This window comes from Schistocerca nitens, chromosome 2, assembly GCF_023898315.1.
Source record: "Schistocerca nitens isolate TAMUIC-IGC-003100 chromosome 2, iqSchNite1.1, whole genome shotgun sequence".
NCBI classification, from domain to species: domain Eukaryota; kingdom Metazoa; phylum Arthropoda; class Insecta; order Orthoptera; family Acrididae; genus Schistocerca; species Schistocerca nitens.
Window position 1 is genome coordinate 809,562,793 of NC_064615.1, and position 22,820 is coordinate 809,585,612.

Here is a 22,820-nt window from a genome sequence, read left to right on the forward strand (position 1 = left end):
TGCGACCGTGGTAGTCGCGCGGTTCCGGACTGAAGCTCCTAGAACCGCCCGGCCACCGCGGCCGGCTACATTTCCTAGTCATGCCCGTCAGTTCCGTGTACCATTGATGGTACGTCTGCTCCGGATTTCTCTCCTAGCGAAAGAACTGATATCTGGCTGCAACTACTTGAACTTGTTCGTCGCAGTATTGAGTTAATGCAGCGAGTCTGTCGGGAGGCGCACCTGGGAATAGTTTTTGTATTGACCTGAACACTGGTGACCACGCAACCGAAAGAAAGTACTGTACCTTCACAGTACCTTGAAACTCGAACTTCACAATATGCTTAGAACTGTTTCAGGTATTCGAGCCACTCCTCTTCCGTGTCGTTAAATTGCCGGAACGATGGTATGCTGGTCGGCGACACCTGTTGGGACAGTCCGTCGGTCGGATGTTGTTGTACGGCCGACGCGGCTTGTGCAGCCAGAAGCTGTTGTACCGTAGTCAGAAAAAAAAGCAATTTGTTGGTTCTGAAACTAAAAAGCTCGAGCTAGATACATCACATTGTCCGTCTGCGGCTGAGGCATGGGGCAGTGGGTGGAGGGGGCGGGGTAGCCACGGTTTACACAAATATGTCATAGCAAAAAAGCAAGCAAAGCATGTGAAAAGAGAAATCTGATTAGTTCTGCGGCTCCCCTCCTGGAATACATGCAAGTACACAACAACAAATTAGCAACACGTCAACACGAGCAACCCTGTAAGATAAAATACGGCATGTTCAAAAAGTCTCTCCGCAGTTCCGTATGATTGTTAGCCGCGCGTGCCGTATGCCGTACTCAATATACCGAAATGAAACTCAGTGAAATTCCAGTTATTAATTTATTGAATATTCACTTTTACTTACAAATTTTGACATAAAATGTTGAAAGTGTCCCCCCTATTGTTGAATACACAATTCAATTCGTCTAATCATGTTTCCAAACACAAGCTGTAACATTCCTTCCGTAACAGAAGCAGTGAAAGTGGATATTGCAGTTTTCAATTCATCGATGGATTTTGGACAGTTTACCAGAAGAAAAAGTCAGGTGGTGTTTGGTCAGTTGAACGAAATTTTTGAACCATTGACAATAATGCAGTCTGTTGCATTCTCAGTTTTTTTCAGTATTTTTCAGTTCTTGCACGACTTTCACTTTGTATGGGAGAAGTTCTAATTTTTTCCTTAGAGCTGTGTGGGCCGTTCCGACACTAACATCGATTTCCTGGGCGAGTTTTCTTACTGACTTGTACGGACTCATGGACATTTTATCGGAAATATCAAGCAGACAAAACGTTACGACGACCACTTCTCGGTGCATCTGTCACTGAACCCGTACTTCGAAATTTGTGAATCAAATCTCGCACAGTATCGCGATGTGGGAGTGTTGTCTCCAGGAAAACTGAATTAATTGTTTGACTAACTGAAACTGTGTATTTACCGCCAGCTTTGAACACTTGTTCGACTAAAAACAAACGTTTTTCAATGGTTAGCATTTTAGCAGTGACAACAACGAAACAAATGAAGAAAGGAACTAAACGTAAACGTTCACGTCAACACGTAACGACAGACACCAACGATACTACTGACGCTGGCTGAGAAAAGCGGAACTGTGGAAACGTTGGGAGAGTCCACTTGAAGGGAAGTAACCCAGGCAGGCGAAAATCATACGGCACGCGCGGCTAACAATCATACGGCACTGCGGAGAGATATTTTGAACACCCCGTACAAGAGAAGCAAGCAAAATCTGCACTGAATTACATTCGGCGCCATTTCTTGTGTCGTCCCGTTGTCACTGTAGGCTTGTACTATCGGAAGCAAATGGGAGGATGTTGTTTGGTGGCGGGTATCCTCTTTCCATAACACAAACTGCACGCATGTGTTAACCGGTACAAGCTCTCTGTGATAGTCCACATTAGCATCACTGCTGCTGAAGTACAAGTCCGTGATGCAGACTACTCTGGTCGCTAGGTACTGACTGAATCTGAGCTGGAGGCTGAGCTAACTGCGACTGCGATTCCCATTGGGCTGCAACTGATGACTCACTCGATGACTGACAGGGTGAGCCTTCCGGTCCACGGCGGCGATCTAAATACTAGCGGCGTGTTGTCTGCGTCTCTGTTTCTGGCCTCTCTCCTGCTGGCGCGTTGCTTGCGCCTTCTATCGATCTTCTCGAAACCTCTTTGCCACCTGCTGCGCTGGCAACAGCTTACGCCAGCAGAGTACAAATTGTAAACAGCCTTTCGCTCCCTGTGTTTCACATCTGTCACCTTCAGAATTTGAAAGACAGTATTCCAGGCAAAATTGTTGAAAGCTTTCTCTAAGTCTACAAGTGATAGAAACATGGGCTTACCTTTCCTTAACCTATCTTCTAAGATACGTCGTAGGGTCAGTATCGCATTGCGTGTTCCAACATTTCTACTGAACCCAAATTGATCTTCCCCGAGATCGGCTTTTACCAGTTTTTCCATTCTGTAAAAAATTCGTGTTAGTATTTTGCAACCGTGACTTATTAAACTGATAGTTCGGTAATTTTCACACCTGTCTACACCTGCTTTCTTTGGGATTGGAATTATTACTTTCTTTCGGATTGGAATTATTATATTCTTCTTGAAGTCTGAGGGTATTTCGCCAGGGCTATCACTAGTTCAAACGGAACGTTGTCTATTCGAGGGGCCTTGTTTCGACTAAGGTCTTTCAGTGCTCTGTCAAATTCCTAACGCAGTATCATATCTCCCATTTCATCTTCATCTACGCCCTCTTCCATTTCCTTAATATTGCCCTTAAGTACATCGCCATTCTATAGACCCTCTATATAGTCCTTCCACCTTTCTGCTTTCCCTTCTTTACTTAGAACTGGGTTTCCATCTGAGCTCTTGATATTCATACAGATGGTCCTCCTTTCTCCAATGGCGTCTTTAATTTTCCTGTAGGCAGTATCTATCTCACCTCTAGTGATAGACGCCTCTACATGCTTACATTTGTCCTCTAGCCGTCCCTGCTTAGCCATTCTGCACTTCCTGTCGTTCTCATTTTTGAGATGTTTGTATCCCTTTTCACCTGCTTCATTTACTGCATTTTTACATTTTCTCCTTTCGTCAATTAAAGTCAATATCTCTTGTGTTACCCAAGGATTTCTACTAACCCTCGTCTTTCTACCTACTTGATCCTCTGCTGCCTTCACTATGTCATCTCACAAAGCAAACAATGTTTCTTCCATTCTATTTCTTTCGTCTGTTCTTGTCAATCGTTCCCTAATGCTCTCTCTCTACAACCGCTCGTTCTTTCAATTTATCCATCTCCATTTTCTTAAATTCCTACCGTTTTGCAGTTTCTTCAGTTTTAATCTACAATTCATAACCAGTAAATTGTGGTCAGAGACCACATCTGCCCCTGGAAATGTCTTACAATTTAAAACCTGGTTCCTGAATCTCTGTCATACCATTATATAACCTATCTGAAACCTTTCAGTGTCCCCAGACCTCTTCCACGTATAATAACTTCTTTCACGACTCTTAAACCAAGTGTTAGCTATGATTAAGTTATGCATTGTGCAAAATTCTACGAGGAGGCTTCCTCTTTCATTCCATACCCAAGTCCAATTTCACCTATTCACCTACTAGTTATCCTTCTTTTCCTTTTCCTACTATCGAATTCGGGTTCCCCATGACAATTAAATTTTCTTCTCCCTTAACAATTTGAATAATTTCTCTCATCGCACCATTCATTTCTTCAATTTCTTCAACATCTGCAGAACTAGTTGGCATGTAAACTTGTACTACTGTGGTAGGCGTGGGCTTCGTGTCTATCTTGGCTACAATAATGCGTTCACTATGCTGTTCGTAGTAGTTTATCCGCGTTCCTATTTTTTTATTCATTATTAACCTACTCCTGCATTACCCATATTTGATTTTGTAATTACAACCGTGTATTCATCTGACCAGAAATCTTGTTCCTCCTGCCACCGTACTTCACTAATTCCCATAATATCTTACTTTAAACTATCCATTTCCCTTTTTAAATTTTCTAACCTACCTGCCCGATCAAGGGATCTGACATTCCACGCTCCGATCCGTAGAACGTCAGTTTTGTTTCGCCTGTTAACGACGTTTTCCTGGGTAGTCCCCTCCCGTAGATTCGAATGGGGGACTACTTTATCTTCGGAATATTTTACCCAAGAAGCCGCCATCATCATTTAATCATACAGTAAAGCCGCATGTCGTCGGGAAAAATTACGGCTCTAGTTTTCCCTTGATTTCAGCCGTTCGCAGTAGCAGCACAGCAAGGCCGTTTGGGATGATGTTACAAGGTCAGATCAGTCAATCATCCTGACCATTGCCCCTGAAACTACTGAAAAGGCTACTGCCCCTCTTCAGGAACCACACGTTTATCTGGCCTCTCAGCAGACACCCCTCCATTTTGGTTGTCCCTACGGCACGGCTGTCTGTATCGCTGAGGCACGCAAGATCCCCCGCCAATGGCAAGGTCCATGATTCATGGGAGGTAAAAATGCCTGGGTGAAACGTGATATGAAGAAAACTCGGTACAGCATCAAGCACTATTAGCGTAGTGGAGTGTGCAGAACAAGATGCCTCTGGTGTGCTATTCTCACTTCGTGAAGCACTTGTTAAAGATATACAGACCCAAATGTTTATTTATAGCACACTGCAAGAAAGAAGTAAAATGGCAGGGATAAAATAAATGGTCTGTCGATTCGTCGATTCTGTGTTTCAGCTCTTCAGTCGTAATGCCTTGATGTATACTAGTTTTTTCGAAACAAGTGTTAAGATCATGATGTAATCATAAGATAAATTGACCTATGTATATATTATCTGTCACGCCCTTAGGGTATATATGCAGCTCTTTTTGCTAAGTCCATTATAGGATCGGCAATGCAATACCCAAAACACCTACTTATATTCTTTGTCCGAAGTATCACGTAAGTTAATGTCCATGTATTAGACACCATCGGAACCATCATTTTATTCTGCAAGTGCTTCAACAAATGACCATATCTTTAAATACTTTACAGTAAATGCAGATATCCAATGTCCAGTTCTATTTGAAAATTTTCCATATTTTCCATATTTTTTCCATATTTTACATAATTCAATATATTTTTCCATATTTCTCATATTTTTTCACCTACACCTACATCTACATCTACATGGATACTCTGCAAATCACATTTAAGTACCTGTCAGAGAGCTCTCGAACCACCTTCACAATTCTCTATTATTCCAATCTCGTATAGCGCGCGGAAAGAACGAACACCTGCATCTTTTCGCACGAGCTCTGATTTCCCTTATTTTATAGTGGTGGTCGTTTCTCCACATGTAGATCGGTGTCAACAAAATATTTTCGCATTCGGAGAACAAAGTTGGTGTCGCAACGAAAAACGCCTTTCTTTAAATGATGTCCAGCCCAAATCCCGTATCATTTCTGTGACACTCTGTCCCATATTTCGCTATAATACAAAATGTGCTGCTCTTCTTTGAACTTTTTCGATGTTCTCCGTCAGTCCTATCTGGTAAGGATCCCACGCCGCGCAGCAGTATTCTAAAAGAGGACGGACAACCGTAGTGTAGGCAGTCTCCTTAGTAGATCTGTTACATTTTCTGTCCTGTCAACAAAATGCAGTCTTTGGTTAGCCTTCCCCACAATATTTTCTGTGTGTTCTTTCCGATTTAAGTTGTTTGTAATTGCAATTCCTAGGTATTTAGTTTAATTTACGGCCTTTAGATTTGACTGATTTATCGCGTAACCGAAGCTGAACGGATTCCTTTTAGGACTCATGTGGATGACCTCAATTTATCCGGTGTTTATGGTCAATTGCCAATTTTCGTACCATACAGATATCTTTTATAAATCGTTTAGCAGTTTGTTTTGATTTTCTGATGACATTATAAGTCGATAAAAGACAGCGCCGTCTCCCAAATCATTTATATAGATAAGGAACAACAAAGAGACTATAACACTACGCCAGAAACCACTTCTGTTTTACTCGATAACTTTCCGTTAATTACTACGAACTGTAGCCTCTCTGACAGAAATAAGGAATCCAGTCACTTAACTGAGACGATATCCCATGAGTACGAAACTTCACTACAAACCGCTTATGAGGTACAGTGTCAAAAGCCTTCCGGAAATCCAGAAATATCGAATCAATTTGAAATTCCTTGTCAATAGCAGTCAACACTTCGTGCGAGTAAAGAGCTAGTTGTGTTTCACAAGAACGTTGTTTTCTAAATCCGTGTTGACTGTGCGTCAATATCCGTTTTTAGAGGTAATTCATAATGTTCGAACACAACATGTATTCCAAAATTCTGTTGCATATTGACGTTAATGATGTGGGTCTGTAATTTAGTGAATCACTTCTGCTACCTTCCGTGAAAATTGGTGTGACCTGTGCAACTTTCCAGTCTTTGGGTACGGATCTTTCGTCGAGTGAACGGATTTATATGATTGTTAAGTATGGAGCTATTGAATCAGCGTACTCTGAAAGGATCCAGTCTGGACCAGAAGATTTGCTTTTATTAAGTGATTTAAATTGCTTCACTACTCCGAGGATATCTACTTCTACGTTACTCATGTTGGCAGCGATTCTTGATTCGAATTCAGGAATACTTACTTCGTCTTCTTTGGTGAAGGAATTTCGGAAGGCTGTGTTTAGTAACTCTACTTTGGCAGCGTTGTCTTCAATAGTATGTCCACTGCTATTTGCTGTCGCGCAGAGAAGGCACTGATTGTGTCTTGCCGCAAGCTACTTCACATACGACAAGAATCTCTTTGGCTTTTCTGCCAGGTTACGAGACAAAGTTTCGTTGTATGAACTATTGGAATCATCTCGCTTTGAAGTCCGCGCTAAATTTCAGGCTTCTGTAACAGATCACCATTCTTGGAGATATTGTATCCGTTTAAATTTGGCATGTATTTTTCGTTGCTTCTGCAACAGTGTTCTGCCCCTTTCTGTGTACCAAGGATCAGCTCTGTGGTTTGTTATTTTATTTGGTATAAATCTCTCAATTTCTGCCGATACTGTTTCTCTGAATTCAACCGACATCTGGACTACAATTACGCTGATAATTTGGAAGGAGTGCAGATTGTCTCCCAGGAAGGCATCAAGTGAATTTTTATCTGCTTTTTTTTGAATATGTATATTTTTCGTTTATTTTTGGAAGATTTGGGGGTTGGTGAGTCTCGCTAGGATAACCCTGTGTTCAGTAATTCCTGTATCCGTTTTGATGCTCGTTATTAGCTCAGGGTTATTTTTTGCTAAGAGGTCAAGAGTGTTTTCACAACCAGTTACTATTCTCGTGGGCTCATGAACTAACTGCTCAAAATAATTTTCAGAGAATGCGTTTAGCACAATTTCGGATGATGTTTTATCCGCACCCCGGAATTAAACTTGCATTTTCGCCAATATATCGAGGGTAAATTAAAGTCACCACCAACTAATATTGTATGAGTAGGGTACATGTTTGAAATCAAACTGAAGTTTTCTTTGAAACCTTCAGCAACTGTATCATCTGAATTGGGAGGTCGGTAAAAGGATCCATTATTATTTTATTCCGGCTGCCAAGAATGGCCTCTGTCCCTACTAACACACAGGCTCTATCTACTTCAATTTCGCGGCAAACACGCCACCGCCAACTGTGTTCAGCCTATCCTTTCGGAATGCAGTTAGCTTCTTCGCAAAAATTTCTGCTGAACTTATCTCCAGCTTTAGCCAGCTTTCACTGCCTGTAACGATTTGAGCATCAGTGTTTTCTGTTAGCGCTTGGCGCCCTGGTACTTTCCGAACACAGCTACAACAATTTACAACTGCTATACCGACGGTTCCTGTATCTATGTTCTTGCTGTGTTCGGCCTGGGCCCTTTACGACTGAAGTCCTTCTGGTGTTTTCCCGAGACCCTCTAACTTAAAAAACGGCCCATTCCACGCCACACAGACACTTCTACCCGTGTAACCGCCCCCTGGGTGTAGTGGACTCCTGACTTATTCAGCAGAACCCGCAACCCAACCACCCTATGGCGCAAGTCAAAGAATCTGCAGCCTACACGATCGCAGAACCGCCTGAGTCTCTGTACCAGAGGTTCAGAATCGGTCAAGTCGACTGTACTTCTAATGGTCAGCTTTGCTTTCATCTCACAAGCAAGACTGGCAGTCTTTACTACGTCTGTTAGCCGCTCGAAACCAGAGAGAATCTCTTCTTATCCATAGTGACACAGGTCATTGATACCAACGGGAGATGCCACCGACGTTGGCTGCAGCCTGTGCTCCTCATGTCATCTGGAATAACCCGTTCCACGACTGGAATGACTCCACCCAGTATCCACAGGGAGTGCACATTGCCTTTCTTCCCTTGGCAGCCATGTTCCTAAAGGGTCCCATAACGCGCCTAACGTTGGAGCTCCCAGCTGTCAGTAATCCCACCCTCTGTGATTGCCCAGATCTTAGAGGCTGAGAGGTTTCCTCTGAAACAGGACAGGTGACTGATCTGGCTGAGCGACTGTCAGCCATAAACAGCACCTGGAACCTGTTTGTCAGACTAGCCAGGGAGACCCTATGTGCGCCCGTCTGGGAAGTCTTTCGGCGCCTGCCCAAGGCGACATCCCACTCGACCTCAGGTGAGGGGTCAACCTCAGTGTGAATATTAACTGGGATGAGCACCAGTGAGGACTGATCGGAGGACTCGAATGTGCTGGACGTCCGTTGGATCCCCACATCCAGCCCACAACAGTTGTGCTCCATCCACTGCAGCTTCAAGCTGTGTAAACGAAGCCATCACAGCCTGGAGCTGAGAGCGAAGTGTCGCCAACTCGGCTCGCATCTGCACACAACAGTCACAGTCCCTGTCCATACTGAAGAGCATGGAAAAACACAGATAAACGGACTATCGGCGCGTGCTGTGGAACTCTACTGTAGACACTGACAAAAACGCAGGAACTGTGTCTAATAAATTAGATCAATACGCAGAGATTCAAAAACAAAGCTACCGAAGCACTCAGGTGAGACTAAATAAATCGCCCCTGATTAGGAACTTGTAATATGTCACAAAACCGGTTTACTTTGCGACGCAAACGAAAGTGCGAGAACTGTGACTATTAGATATTAAATTATTACGCAGAAACTCAAGAAACTAAGCTATCAAGGCACACAGATGAAATTGTACGATTTGCTCCTGGTTAGGAACTCGTAAGCCGGCCGAAGTGGCCGTGCGGTTAAAGGCGCTGCAGTCTAGAACCGCAAGACCGCTACGGTCGCAGGTTCGAATCCTGCCTCGGGCATGGATGTTTGTGATGTCCTTAGGTTAGTTAGGTTTAACTAGTTCTAAGTTCTAGGGGACTAATGACCTCAGCAGTTGAGTCCCATAGTGCTCAGAGCCATTTGAACCAGGAACTCGTAAAAGTGACAAAATTGGTTACTTCCCTGTTGCTGCGTCTGTCTCAGTCGGTCGCTGCTGCTATGTGTATAGCTGGGCAAGGGTATTTGTGCTTTCATGATTAGCCTACCGCGCTTTCTTTGCATCGAACAATGATTCACATTCCTTCTTCTGACAAGCCCACAAGCTTGTGTCTGCAAGTTTACTTGCTCCTATTCTTCCAAATATCAACCCATAAAAAAAAACTTCTGTCAACAAATTTCTTATTGCCGAGGCCACCTCTCATATACACTAAAACACACGTGGATTGTGGTGGAGTGATGACTTTAGATATCTTAAATACAACTTTATTTTAACTGATTCTTACAAAGTCTGACTCCATGAGCACCTACGTACGATGACATCCATTTGTACTTTCTCGTATACTGATAACACAGAATACTGTCCAACTATGGTTATCAGAGCTTCATACAGTCCACAAAAAGTATACGCCGTTATCTGCATGAAATAAAAGACACTATTATAAATATATGTTTACATGAAAATACATGTTATTAGTAATTGCGCAATTAACTAAAAGTAATCCAATCGTCGTCATTATCTATTACAGCTTGCCACATTTTTGCAATACTTTTCACGAGATTTTCTGCATAATCTCTCGGTAACGGTCTCCATATCGTCCTGATTTTATATGACAGCTGCTTCCAATTATATACTGGCTTTCCGTTAAGTTTCATCTCAATATGCAACCAAGCAATTCGATTGGATTTGCATCCGGAGATATTGCAGGCCAATCCATCATGGACACTCCATTGTCTTGTTTCCACGTTGTACAGAGACAGCTGCGATATTTAGGATCATTATCCTTTTGAAGACCCAGTTTGCCTCGTTCGAACCAAATAGCTTCTTAACGGACCTTAGGAGACATTTTTGATAAATATTGTACTTTTTTCAGAGTTTAAATTGGCTGTAAATAAGTGAAAATAGCCAAAACTGGAAACAACGAAACAAAACATTCAACTCTCACACTGTTTTCTATATACCGTGCAAAAGTGCATTGAGTACACATTCAGGACCACTACCAGTTACATTTAAATTATGGCGTACACTTTCTTGTGGAACTGACTGCAATATACAAGATGTATGTAATAGATGGAAGTAACAAAGTCATCGTCAGCTTGGAACTGAAATCTAATGCGGCAATGTCTCCATGATGCATCAATCATGCCGACTTATATTTGATAGCAAAAATGAACACAGGGTAGAGGAAAAAAACCTTATAACGGATAAGAGCAGGGTAGGGGATGTCATACCCTTCCCGATAGACATAACTGTGTAATATCTACTGTTATGAAAAAATGTGTGTTTAGTGGGTGTAGTGTGTGGAGTGGCTGGGAATGACAAATGAATGCACGGTGTAGCATTACCCTTTTATCGTTATTAAAAAACGTATTCGTTAATCGTGTTGTCACTTGGGGTAAACCTAACGAGGTAGTACTGTTTTACTGCATTTACTAGGCAATCTTGTATTTTAATAACCGTTTAAATTTTGTCGATTTGTTTGCGCTGTCTGTAGATTAGTTCAGACGTTCTTTGCAAAACAGTTTTTAGCATGGATAGGGACTGCAACTGCTGTGTTCGGATGCAGGCTGAGTTGGCATCCCTTCGCTCCCAGCTTCAGGCAGTGTTGGTTTCGGTCACACAGCTTGAGGCTGTTGCCAATGGGCATCACTGTGGGGGGCCGGATGGGGGTTTGTCGGGGACGGCCAGCTCGTCCCTCGCATCCCCCGATCGGACTAAGACTGTGGTTGCCCGGGATACTGCCCGCATTGAGGCTGATCCCTCACCTGTGGTAGAGTGGGAGGTCGTCTCAAGGTGTGGCAGGGGGCGAAAGACATTCCGGAGGGCTGAACGGAAGGCCTCTCCAGTTTGTCTGACGAACCGGTTTCAGGCTCTGTCTCAGGCTGATACTGATCTTCGGCCTGATATGGCTGCTTGTCCTGTTCCAGAGGTTGCCCCTCAGTCTGCAAGATCCGGGCGGTCGCAGAGGGTGGGCTTACTGGTAGTTGGGAGCTCCAACGTCAGGCGCGTAATGGGGCCCCTTAGGGAAATGGCAACAAGAGAGGGGAAGAAAACCAATGTGCACTCCGTGTGCATACCGGGGGGAGTCATTCCAGATGTGGAAAGGGTCCTTCCGGATGCCATGAAGGGTACAGGGTGCACCCATCTGCAGGTGGTCGCTCATGTCGGCACCAATGATGTGTGTCGCTATGGATCGGAGGAAATCCTCTCTGGCTTCCGGCGGCTATCTGATTTGGTGAAGACTGCCAGTCTCGCTAGCGGGATGAAAGCAGAGCTCACCATCTGCAGCATCGTCGACAGGACTGACTGCGGACCTTTGGTACAGAGCCGAGTGGAGGGTCTGAATCAGAGGCTGAGACGGTTCTGCGACCATGTGGGCTGCAGATTCCTCGACTTGCGCCATAGGGTGGTGGGGTTTCGGGTTCCGCTGGATAGGTCAGGAGTCCACTACACGCAGCAAGCGGCTACACGGGTAGCAGGGGTTGTGTGGCGTGGACTGGGCGGTTTTTTAGGTTAGATGGCCTCGGGCAAGTACAGAAAGGGCAACAGCCTCAAAGGGTGCGGAGCAAAGTCAGGACATGCGGGGACCAAGCAACAATCGGTATTGTAATTGAAAACAGTCGAAGCTGCGTTGGTAAAGTACCGGAACTTCAAGCGCTGATAGAAAGCACCGAAGCTGAAATCGTTATAGGTACAGAGAGCTGGCTTAAGCCAGAGATAAATTCTGCCGAAATTTTTACAAAGGTACTGACGGTGTTTAGGAAGGATAGATTGCATGCAACCGGTGGTGGAGTGTTCGTCGCTGTTAGTAGTAGTTTATCCTGTAGTGAAGTAGAAGTGGATAGTTCCTGTGAATTATTATGGGTGGAGGTTACACTCAACAACCGAGCTGGGTTAATAATTGGCTCCTTTTACCGACCTCCCGACTCATCAGCGTTAGTGGCAGAACAACTGAGAGAAAACTTGGAATACATTTCACATAAATTTCCTCAGCATGTTATAGTCTTAGGTGGAGATTTCAATTTACCAGATATAGACTGGGACACTCAGATGTTTAGGACGGGTGGTAGGGACAGAGCATCGAGTGACATTATACTGAGTGCACTATCCGAAAATTACCTCGAGCAATTAAACAGAGAACCGACTCGTGGAGATAACATCTTGGACCTACTGATAACAAATAGACCCGAACTTTTCGACTCCGTAAGTGCAGAACAGGGAATCAGTGATCATAAGGCCGTTGTAGCATCCCTGAATATGGAAGTTAATAGGAATATAAAAAAAGGGAGGAAGGTTCATCTGTTTAGCAAGAGTAATAGAAGGCAGATTTCAGACTACCTAACAGATCAAAACGAAAATTTCTGTTCCGACACTGACAATGTTGAGTGTTTATGGAAAAAGTTCAAGGCAATCGTAAAATGCGTTTTAGACAGGTACGTGCCGAGTAAAACTGTGAGGGACGGGAAAAACCCACCGTGGTACAACAACAAAGTTAGGAAACTACTGCGAAAGCAAAGAGAGCATCACTCCAAGTTTAAACGCAGCCAAAACCTCTCAGACAAACAGAAGCTAAGCGATGTCAAAGTTAGCGTAAGGAGGGCTATGCGAGAAGCGTTCAGTGAATTCGAAAGTAAAATCCTATGTACAGACTTGACAGAAAATCCTAGGAAGTTCTGGTCTTACGTTAAATCAGTAAGTGGCTCGAAACAGCATATCCAGACACTCCGGGATGATGATGGCATTGAAACAGAGGACGACACGCGTAAAGCTGAAATACTAAACACCTTTTTCCAAAGCTGTTTCACAGAGGAAGACCGCACTGCAGTTCCTTCTCTAAATCCTCGCACAAACTAAAAAATGGCTGACATCGAAATAAGTGTCCAAGGAATAGAAAAGCAACTGAAATCACTCAACAGAGGAAAGTCCACTGGACCTGACGGGATACCAGTTCGATTCTACACAGAGTACGCGAAAGAACTTGCCCCCCTTCTAACAGCCGTGTACCGCAAGTCTCTAGAGGAACGGAGGGTTCCAAATGATTGGAAAAGAGCACAGGTAGTCCCAGTCTTCAAGAAGGGTCGTCGAGCAGATGCGCAAAACTATAGACCTATATCTCTGACGTCGATCTGTTGTAGAATTTTAGAACATGTTTTTTGCTCGAGTATCATGTCGTTTTTGGAAACCCAGAATCTACTATGTAGGAATCAACATGGATTCCGGAAACAGCGATCGTGTGAGGCCCAACTCGCGTTATTTGTTCATGAGACCCAGAAAATATTAGATACAGGCTCCCAGGTAGATGCTATTTTTCTTGACTTCCGGAAGGCGTTCGATACAGTTCCGCACTGTCGCCTGATAAACAAAGTAAGAGCCTACGGAATATCAGACCAGCTGTGTGGCTGGATTGAAGAGTTTTTAGCAAACAGAACACAGCTTGTTGTTATCAATGGAGAGACATCTACAGACGTTAAAATAACCTCTGGCGTGCCACAGGGGAGTGTTATGGGACCATTGCTTTTCACAATATATATAAATGACCTAGTAGATAGTGTCGGAAGTTCCATGCGGCTTTTCTCGGATGATGCTGTAGTATACAGAGAAGTTGAAGCATTAGAAAATTGTAGCGAAATGCAGGAAGATCTGCAGCGGATAGGCACTTGGTGCAGGGAGTGGCAACTGTCCCTTAACATAGACAAATGTAATGTATTGCGAATACATAGAAAGAAGGATCCTTTATTGTATGATTATATGATAGCGGAACAAACACTGGTAGCAGTTACTTCTGTAAAATATCTGGGAGTATGCTTGCGGAACGATTTGAAGTGGAATGATCATATAAAATTAATTGTTGGTAAGGCGGGTGCCAGGTTGAGATTCATTGGGAGAGTGCTTAGAAAATGTAGTCCATCAACAAAGGAGGTGGCTTACAAAACACTCGTTCGACCTATACTTGAGTATTGCTCATCAGTGTGGGATCCGTACCAGATCGGGTTGACGGAGGAGATAGAGAAGATCCAAAGAAGAGCGGCGCGTTTCGTCACAGGGTTATTTGGTAACCGTGATAGCGTTACGGAGATGTTTAGCAAACTCAAGTGGCAGACTCTGGAAGAGAGGCGCTCTGCATCGCGGTGTAGCTTGCTCGCCAGGTTTCGAGAGGGTGCGTTTCTGGATGAGGTATCGAGTATATTGCTTCCCCCTACTTATACCTCCCGAGGAGATCACGAATGTAAAATTAGAGAGATTAGAGCGCGCACGGAGGCTTTCAGACAGTCGTTCTTCCCGCGAACCATACGCGACTGGAACAGGAAAGGGAGGTAATGACAGTGGCACGTAAAGTGCCCTCCGCCATACACCGTTGGGTGGCTTGCGGAGTATGAATGTAGATGTAGATGTAGAAACAGAAGGGGCCTTGTATTCGGAAGGGTAGTGGCTCCACTCTTTATGCACCCATCCTGATTTATGGTGTTTGAGGTTTTCCTAAATAACCTATTTAGTTTGGTGCGTAAGTTCCTAGTGTTTTTGTTTTTCAGGTCTTATTCCGGTTGCTATGGGTTCACTGCTGCTGTATGAGTTTACATATTGCCATTTTGTTATTTGGAGATACTGAATGGAGCTGTGGACGCTATAAAATAGAGTGGGAAGTTGGAGGAATCGGAACACTTCCGACATATTCTTCCGTTTGAGTTCAGTAGAGGGGCTACAGCAGGAGAGGAAGCCAGAAAGATTTGCGCCTTGCGTGGGGATAATGCCATCGAACAGAGCCCAGTAAGATAATGGTTTTCTCGTTTTAAGGAGGATCGTTTTGATATTAGCTACTTTTCACGTTCAGGAAGACGTTCGGGGTTTGATGAAGACCGTTTAAACGCATTAATCCACAATGATCCGCGTCAGTGTACTCGAGACCTCCAAATGTGATGAACTGTGGTCATCCCACAATCGTGCGATATTTGTATGCAATGGAGACGGTTCTAAAGTCGGATGCGTGGATACTCCATGCTCTAAGAATCAATCAGAAGAATCAGCATGCATCACAAGGATCAGAACGTGGCTGGGCAGACGTGCATCTCAGGCTTGCTCGTCATCAATCAGCTCATGAACAACGCCGACCATTCGTATCCTGAACCGTTACTAGGGACTACCAATGGTGTATTTATCCTAACATAAAGAAAAGGAAGGAATGTTAGACCAAACAAAGCAGCAACACCCGGTACAGAGACCTGCGCGCATCCACAAAAGATTAGTTATTCATCTGGTGGAACAGCGACGGTGTAACGTTCTACGAACTGCTTCGTCGAGGTGTAAACATCACTGCTTCCCACAATTATTATTCTTACTCATCGCTATGAGGCTGCTCGTTTAAGTTTGACGACAGTTTCTAAATTAAAAATAAGTGAATGGCTCTGAGCACTATGGGACTCAACTTCTGTGGTCATAAGTCCCCTAGAACTTAGAACTACTTAAACCTAACTAACCTAAGGACAGCACACAACACCCAGCCATCACGAGGCAGAGAAAATCTCTGACCCCGCCGGGCATCGAACCCGGGAACCCGGGCGTGGGAAGCGAGAACGCTACCGCACGACCACGAGATGCGGGCTAATGAGTGAATGAAATGTTTAATAATGATAAGGACTAAAGTTCGAGTGCCTTCTCGGAGAAGTAAGAGAAGTTGAGAACTTGTGATCCTTACTCAAATTTCTAAAGTATGTGAAAACTCTTCATGAGAAATGAATCTAGTCATTCTGTTCTAAAACAAAACGGCAGTCATAGTTAATGGAGACTTGCAAACTGTCCTACAATATGTATCAAATAGATTAATTTGTAAAAAAATTATGTATTCAATTTTCGTCGTTCAAAAGGTGCCATTCGGTCATTTTAATCAAATGTACAACAACCAGCACCGCATAATATGGCAGAAACTTTTGAAGAAGCAATATTATTTGTTAACTATAAGCTATAAAGTTATCTTGGTTAGAAAACAGATACCAGATACAAGACTAACAAGGGAACCTCCCCATCGCATCCCCATCAGATTTAGTTATAAGTTGGCACAGTGGATAGGCCTTGAAAAACTGAACACACATCAATCGAGAAAACAGGAAGAAGTTGTGTGGAACTATGAAAAAATAAGCAAAATATACAGAGTACTCCATTTGCAACATAAGCAACATCAAGGACAACTGAAGAACAGTAGCGCCGTGGGCTCGTGGTTAGCGCGAGCAGCTTCGGAGCGAGAGGTCCTTGGTTCAAGTCTTCCCTCGAGTGAAAAATTTTCTTTCTTTATTTTCGCAAAGTTATGATCTGTCCGTTCGTTCATTGACGTCACTGTTCACTGTAATTAGTTTAGTGTCTGTGTTTTGCGACCGCACCGCAAAACCGTGCGATTAGTAGACGAAAGGACGTGCCTCTCCAATGGGAACCGAAAACATTTGATCGCAAGGTCATAGGTCAACCGATTCCTCCACAGAAAAACTCGTCTGATATATTCTATACGATACTGGTGACGGCATGTGTGTCACATGACAGGAATTTGTTGTCGACCCACCCAACTTGTACACTTGGCGAATGGGTAAAAAGATTCTTCTACCTTGCCCGATTTAGGTTTTCTTGTGGATGTGATAATCACTCCCAAAACACTGATGAAAAAATAATAGTTTGTCACACAAACTGAAAATAAAAAATCAAACTTTTCACTCGAAGGATGACTTGAACCAAGGACCTCTCGTTCCGCAGCTACTCACACTAACCACGGGACCACGACGCTCCCGTGTTTGTGTTATCCTTGATGTTGCTTATCTTACACATGGACTACTCAGTTTATATATTTTGCTCATTTTTTCATAGTTCCACACAACTTCTTCCTGTTTTCTCGATTGATGTGTGTTCAGTTTTTCAACGCCTATCCACTGTGCCAATTTATAACTAAATCTTAGGGGGGTGCGATGGGGAGGTTCCCTTGTAAGTAATGGCGTCCAAGATGTCTTCATATCAGTATCTTTTACAGATTATGCTGTTACACTGAATGGGAGCTGCTTACACTACCAGTCTCATTTTATAGTTATGACTTGTCTTCCGTTTTGTTACATTCGTATACCGAAATCGCTGTACATAAAAACTGAACGGAAACGGAGAAAAATAAATGTTTAATTCACAAATTAAAAACATGAACGGTAAAAACAACGCTGTGTGCACTACAGACATATCAAAATTTACTGCCTGATAAAAAAAAGTGAAGCACCTGGAAGACATGGTCAGATGTCAATGTAACTTCGTACATGTACGCACTGTGGGCGTGCTTGTCAATGATTAGAGTTACAGTTTCTCTGACAGGTAGAACGGCCATAATAGTGTGTTAGTGTAGTTCGTGTTTAGTGTTGTTACCAGCCCTGGTGGGCATATGAGAATGTGAACAGCGCCAGGTGTTCAGTGATCACTGTGAAGGACATGGAGATACTGAGTAGTAGTGTGAGATATCGTTGTCAGCACTTGAGAGAATTTGAAAAGCATTGTGGGTCTCCATATGGCCAGCTGGTAGTATTGTGCAATACCGCGAGTTGTACACCATGCAGATGTGACAGCAACTCGGTATTCCGGTCACCCACATCTGATCACCACAAGGCAGGACTGGCGCATTGAGCACCAAGCCCACTGTAGCCTTCTGCACATCTGCACCTGCTATCTGAGAACAAGTAATGGATGGACTCCCTGCAACGTTCTGTGTCATCTTGCACCATTGATTAGAGGGTAGCAGCTGCCAGAACAAGCAATTACACTCTCATGTGTAGGCTACCGTTAACATCGCAAGGCAGTGGGTGGATTTAGAGTGGTGCCATGAACGACGACCAGAGTCTCTTGACGAATGGTGTTGCATTGTGTTCAGTGATAAATCGCGGTTCAGTACTACCCTGAATTACCATTATCATTGACTATGGCGGCGACCTGGGGAGAGGTACCATTCTTCGAATATTTTGGAGAGGCAATGGGATCTTAGTCCTGGTTTCATGGTGTGAGGAATCATTGGATATGAATTCGTCTCACAGCTGTTAGTGATGGGGGTACTTTGATGACACAACAGTAAGTTGCAGTCAACTTCCATCTTCATGTGTATCCTCTTACATGACAGTTTCGTGGTGCCACTTTTCAGCCAAACAATGCTTGTCTACACATGACACTCTCAACATGACTATGAGATATTCTTCTGGCCAACAAGGCCCCCATATACACTCCTGGAAATTGAAATAAGAACACCGTGAATTCATTGTCCCAGAAAGGGGAAACTTTATTGACACATTCCTGGGGTCAGATACATCACATGATCACACTGACAGAACCACAGGCACATAGACACAGGCAACAGAGCATGCACAATGTCGGCACTAGTACAGTGTATATCCACCTTTCGCAGCAATGCAGGCTGCTATTCTCCCATGGAGACGATCGTAGAGATGCTGGATGTAGTCCTGTGGAACGGCTTGCCATGCCATTTCCACCTGGCGCCTCAGTTGGACCAGCGTTCGTGCTGGACTTGCAGACCGCGTGAGACGACGCTTCATCCAGTCCCAAACATGCTCAATGGGGGACAGATCTGGAGATCTTGCTGGCCAGGGTAGTTGACTTACACCTTCTAGAGCACGTTGGGTGGCACGGGATACATGCGGACGTGCATTGTCCTGTTGGAACAGCAAGTTCACTTGCCGGTCTAGGAATGGTAGAACGATGGGTTCGATGACGGTTTGGATGTACCGTGCGCTATTCAGTGTCCCCTCGACGATCACCAGTGGTGTACGGCCAGTGTAGGAGATCGCTCCCCACACCATGAGGCCGGGTGTTGGCCCTGTGTGCCTCGGTCGTATGCAGTCCTGATTGTGGCGCTCACTGGCGCTCACTGCACGGCGCCAAACACGCATACGACCATCATTGGCACCAAGGCAGAAGCGACTCTCATCGCTGAAGACGACACGTCTCCATTCGTCCCTCCATTCACGCCTGTCGCGACACCACTGGAGGCGGGCTGCACGATGTTGGGGCGTGAGCGGAAGACGGCCTAACGGTGTGGGGACCGTAGCCCAGCTTCATGGAGACGGTTGCGAATGGTCCTCGCCGATACCCCAGGAGCAACAGTGTCCCTAATTTGCTGGGAAGTGGCGGTGCGGTCCCCTACGGCACTGCGTAGGATCCTACGGTCTTGGCGTTCATCCGTGCGTCGCTGCGGTCCGGTCCCAGGTCGACGGGCACGTGCACCTTCCGCCGACCACTGGCGACAACATCGATGTACTGTGGAGACCTCACGCCCCACGTGTTGAGCAATTCGGCGGTACGTCCACCCGGCCTCCCGCATGCCCACTATACGCCCTCGCTCAAAGTCCGTCAACTGCACATACGGTTCACGTCCACGCTGTCGCGGCATGCTACCAGTGTTAAAGACTGCGATGGAGCTCCGTATGCCACGGCAAACTGGCTGACACTGACGGCGGCGGTGCACAAATGCTGCGCAGCTAGCGCCATTCGACGGCCAACACCGCGGTTCCTGGAGTGTCCGCTGTGCCGTGCGTGTGATCATTGCTTGTACAGCCCTCTCGCAGTGTCCGGAGCAAGTATGGTGGGTCTGACACACCGGTGTCAATGTGTTCTTTTTTCCATTTCCAGGAGTGTATTTCCATGACAGAACATGAGTGGTACCAGCTTCGATGTCAACTCCATGCCAGTGTCAGTATCCAGGATATCAAGGAACAGTTACAATGAGAGAGGACAAGTCACTCTCTCACTTTTCTCCATGTGAAGATGATGAGATCCCATACTCCGAGGAGCGTAGGGAACGATGCGGGAGATCCACGCCGCCTAATAGGCAAGGTCGTAGCGGAGGTGGATTGCCATTGCCTTCCTCCGACCGTCATGGGGATGAATGATGATGATGATGAAGACAACACAACAACACCCAGTCATCTCGAGGCAGGGAAAAATCCCTGATCCCGCCGAGGATCGAACCCAGAACCCTGTGCGCGGGAAACGAGGACGCTACCGCAAGACCACGAGCTGCGGACTTTCTCCATATTCAAGGGTAAAATTTAGTGTTAGTATTTCACCCAAGACATCGTATTTTTGAGACGACAGAAAGTTATCAGCATGAGCATGCATTGATGGAAGCACGTTAACTGTTAATGCAAGCAGGATCTTTATGGTGGCTCTCCTTCAAGCAGCATTTTTCTGGAGTTGAGTAAAAGCAGGCAGTTTATTTACTTAACAGTAAATGTTGTAGTGGACATTAGTGGCTTCAAACCATGTGCAGCTTTTAGGGAAATGAAAATCTTGAAGCACTGACTTGGGACAGAATGCTGAGCCAAAGAATTCTTCCCAAAATGTGCAGACAATAGGCTGGGCCTAAGAGGTAGAAAAATGGCCTACCTGGACCTTCCTGTTAGGCTCCTCTTGCCATAACAGGAGTCAGGTTCACGAGAGAAACCTAGGTCACCAGCCAACGCATTATGACAGCGTTGTAAACACCCTTTGTGAACAGGGATGGCAACCATAAAAATTCTTGAGTTTCCATGTTCACCGTGGGCTGGTCGCTATCGAGGAAGCCATCGGGTGGTGTTGTCCTTCGGCCTACAGAGTTTTCTTGGAAACCTTCGACCTTCAAAAGAATTTTAGAAGGAACGTGGCTCTGAAGTGATCTATTCTGGAACACAAAAGCACTTCTCTTACTTTAGCTACAGCCCCTAGATAGATGCAGCATAATGTTCAGGCCATCCAGGTAATGATCTCCAAGGTAAATGTGTTATTCATTGTAGAGCTATACGGAAACTCAAAAGAGCGCACTGCCTAAAGTGGCCATGGAAGAAAACAAGTCGGGATCATGACGTCTCCTCCTCCCTGCATGGCAGTTTGACAGTCATCGATTGGTCACTGCTCCTGAAAAGAGAAGAATATTGTTAACTTTGATTAGGGCTGGCAGATGACTAGAGCAGACGAGTTAGAGGGGAGACATGGAGCTCATGGGATCTTGTGATTGGCATGAAACCCTTGTGAGGTTTGTTGCGGGAGTCCTTTTGTAAAGTTTACTAAAGTTCGACAGAAAGTGAGAACAGAAGTACTTGGTTTCATGATTCAGACTCCCGGCTGGAGTGGGTCTTCTGATTCATACTCTGGTCTGGAGAGGATTTGGGTCTTGACTTTTGTTGTGAGAGGGTTGCACTTGTCCTGGGCGTGACTTTGCACTACCAGGTCTTGATTGGGAAGCCTGTGGTGAGCACTTTGCTGTACGACAGTTTAGACCTCAGTCAGCCCTGACAATTCGCTGTGGCGTAGGCAATCTTATTTGTGACGTGTCTGCCGCTCTGATGTTTGATCTCCTTGTGCGCACTGCTGTATAAGTGAGTCAATTTGGTCCTTGGTATGACTAGTGAATGGGAGCATCACACACTCAAATCTGCTGAGATTTCAAGGATCTCTTAGAGAGTAATTGCGATCTGTCTAACAGATCGCCAGCAGCAACTTTGCATATTTCACCGGGCGAGGTGGCGCAGTGGTTAGCACACTGGACTCGCATTCGGGAGGACGACGGTTCAATCCCGTCTCCGGCCATCCTGATTTAGGTTTTCCGTGATTTCCCTAAATCGCTTCAGGCCAATGCCGGGATTGTTCCTTTGAAAGGGCACGGCCGATTTCCTTCCCCATCTTTCCCTCACCCGAGCTTGCGCTCCGTCTCTAATGACCTCGTTGTCGACGGGACGTTAAACACTAATCTCCTCCTCCTCCTTTGCATATTTCGCGCCCGCGATAAGGGATTCCCGGCGCCACGCATCGCTGCTCTGGAGACGCTTGAACCATGGCCGGCATCTGAGAGCGCCACACATCGAGAGAATAGGTGTTGTATTGTTGCTCTGGATTGTTAGGGCAAACAGGATCACAATCTCGCCACTTGTTCTCAGTTGCACCAACCTAGTGTAACTTCTGAGTAATATAAATCCATCAAGGTCTATTCAGTGTTGGATAATTTCAGAGTGCAACCAGACAAACCTTAGTCTTTGCCAACTAGTTGCCACATAGGGTTGTTAACCATTTGTTGCATATTTGTGCTGCCGTCAGATCATGTTTTATTTCTTGCGATCACACTTAACATGTATTTTTGTTCAATTTTTGATCAATAAACTTGTGCCATTATTTTTGTAAATGATCAGTCAACAATTGACAAAAATAATAACAGGGCCACCATTTCATTAATCCATTTCAGCATTCAAGTTCATTTAGATTCTGATAACTGTGACAACCTCTAATGCAGCTTATCAACAACAAAAACACATAAAGGGCAAAATCAGTTTTGCAGATCCTTGTGGCAGGTAGT

The 22,820-nt window shown here is 44.8% G+C and overlaps 1 non-coding gene across 1 annotated transcript; it reads left to right on the forward strand.

The window, feature by feature from the left end:
* The first annotated feature begins 21,987 nt into the window (after positions 1-21,987).
* On the forward strand, positions 21,988-22,060 carry Trnaa-cgc (transfer RNA alanine (anticodon CGC)). The gene has a single exon. It is a non-coding gene; the product is annotated as a tRNA-Ala (tRNA).
* The last annotated feature ends 760 nt before the right edge of the window (positions 22,061-22,820 follow it).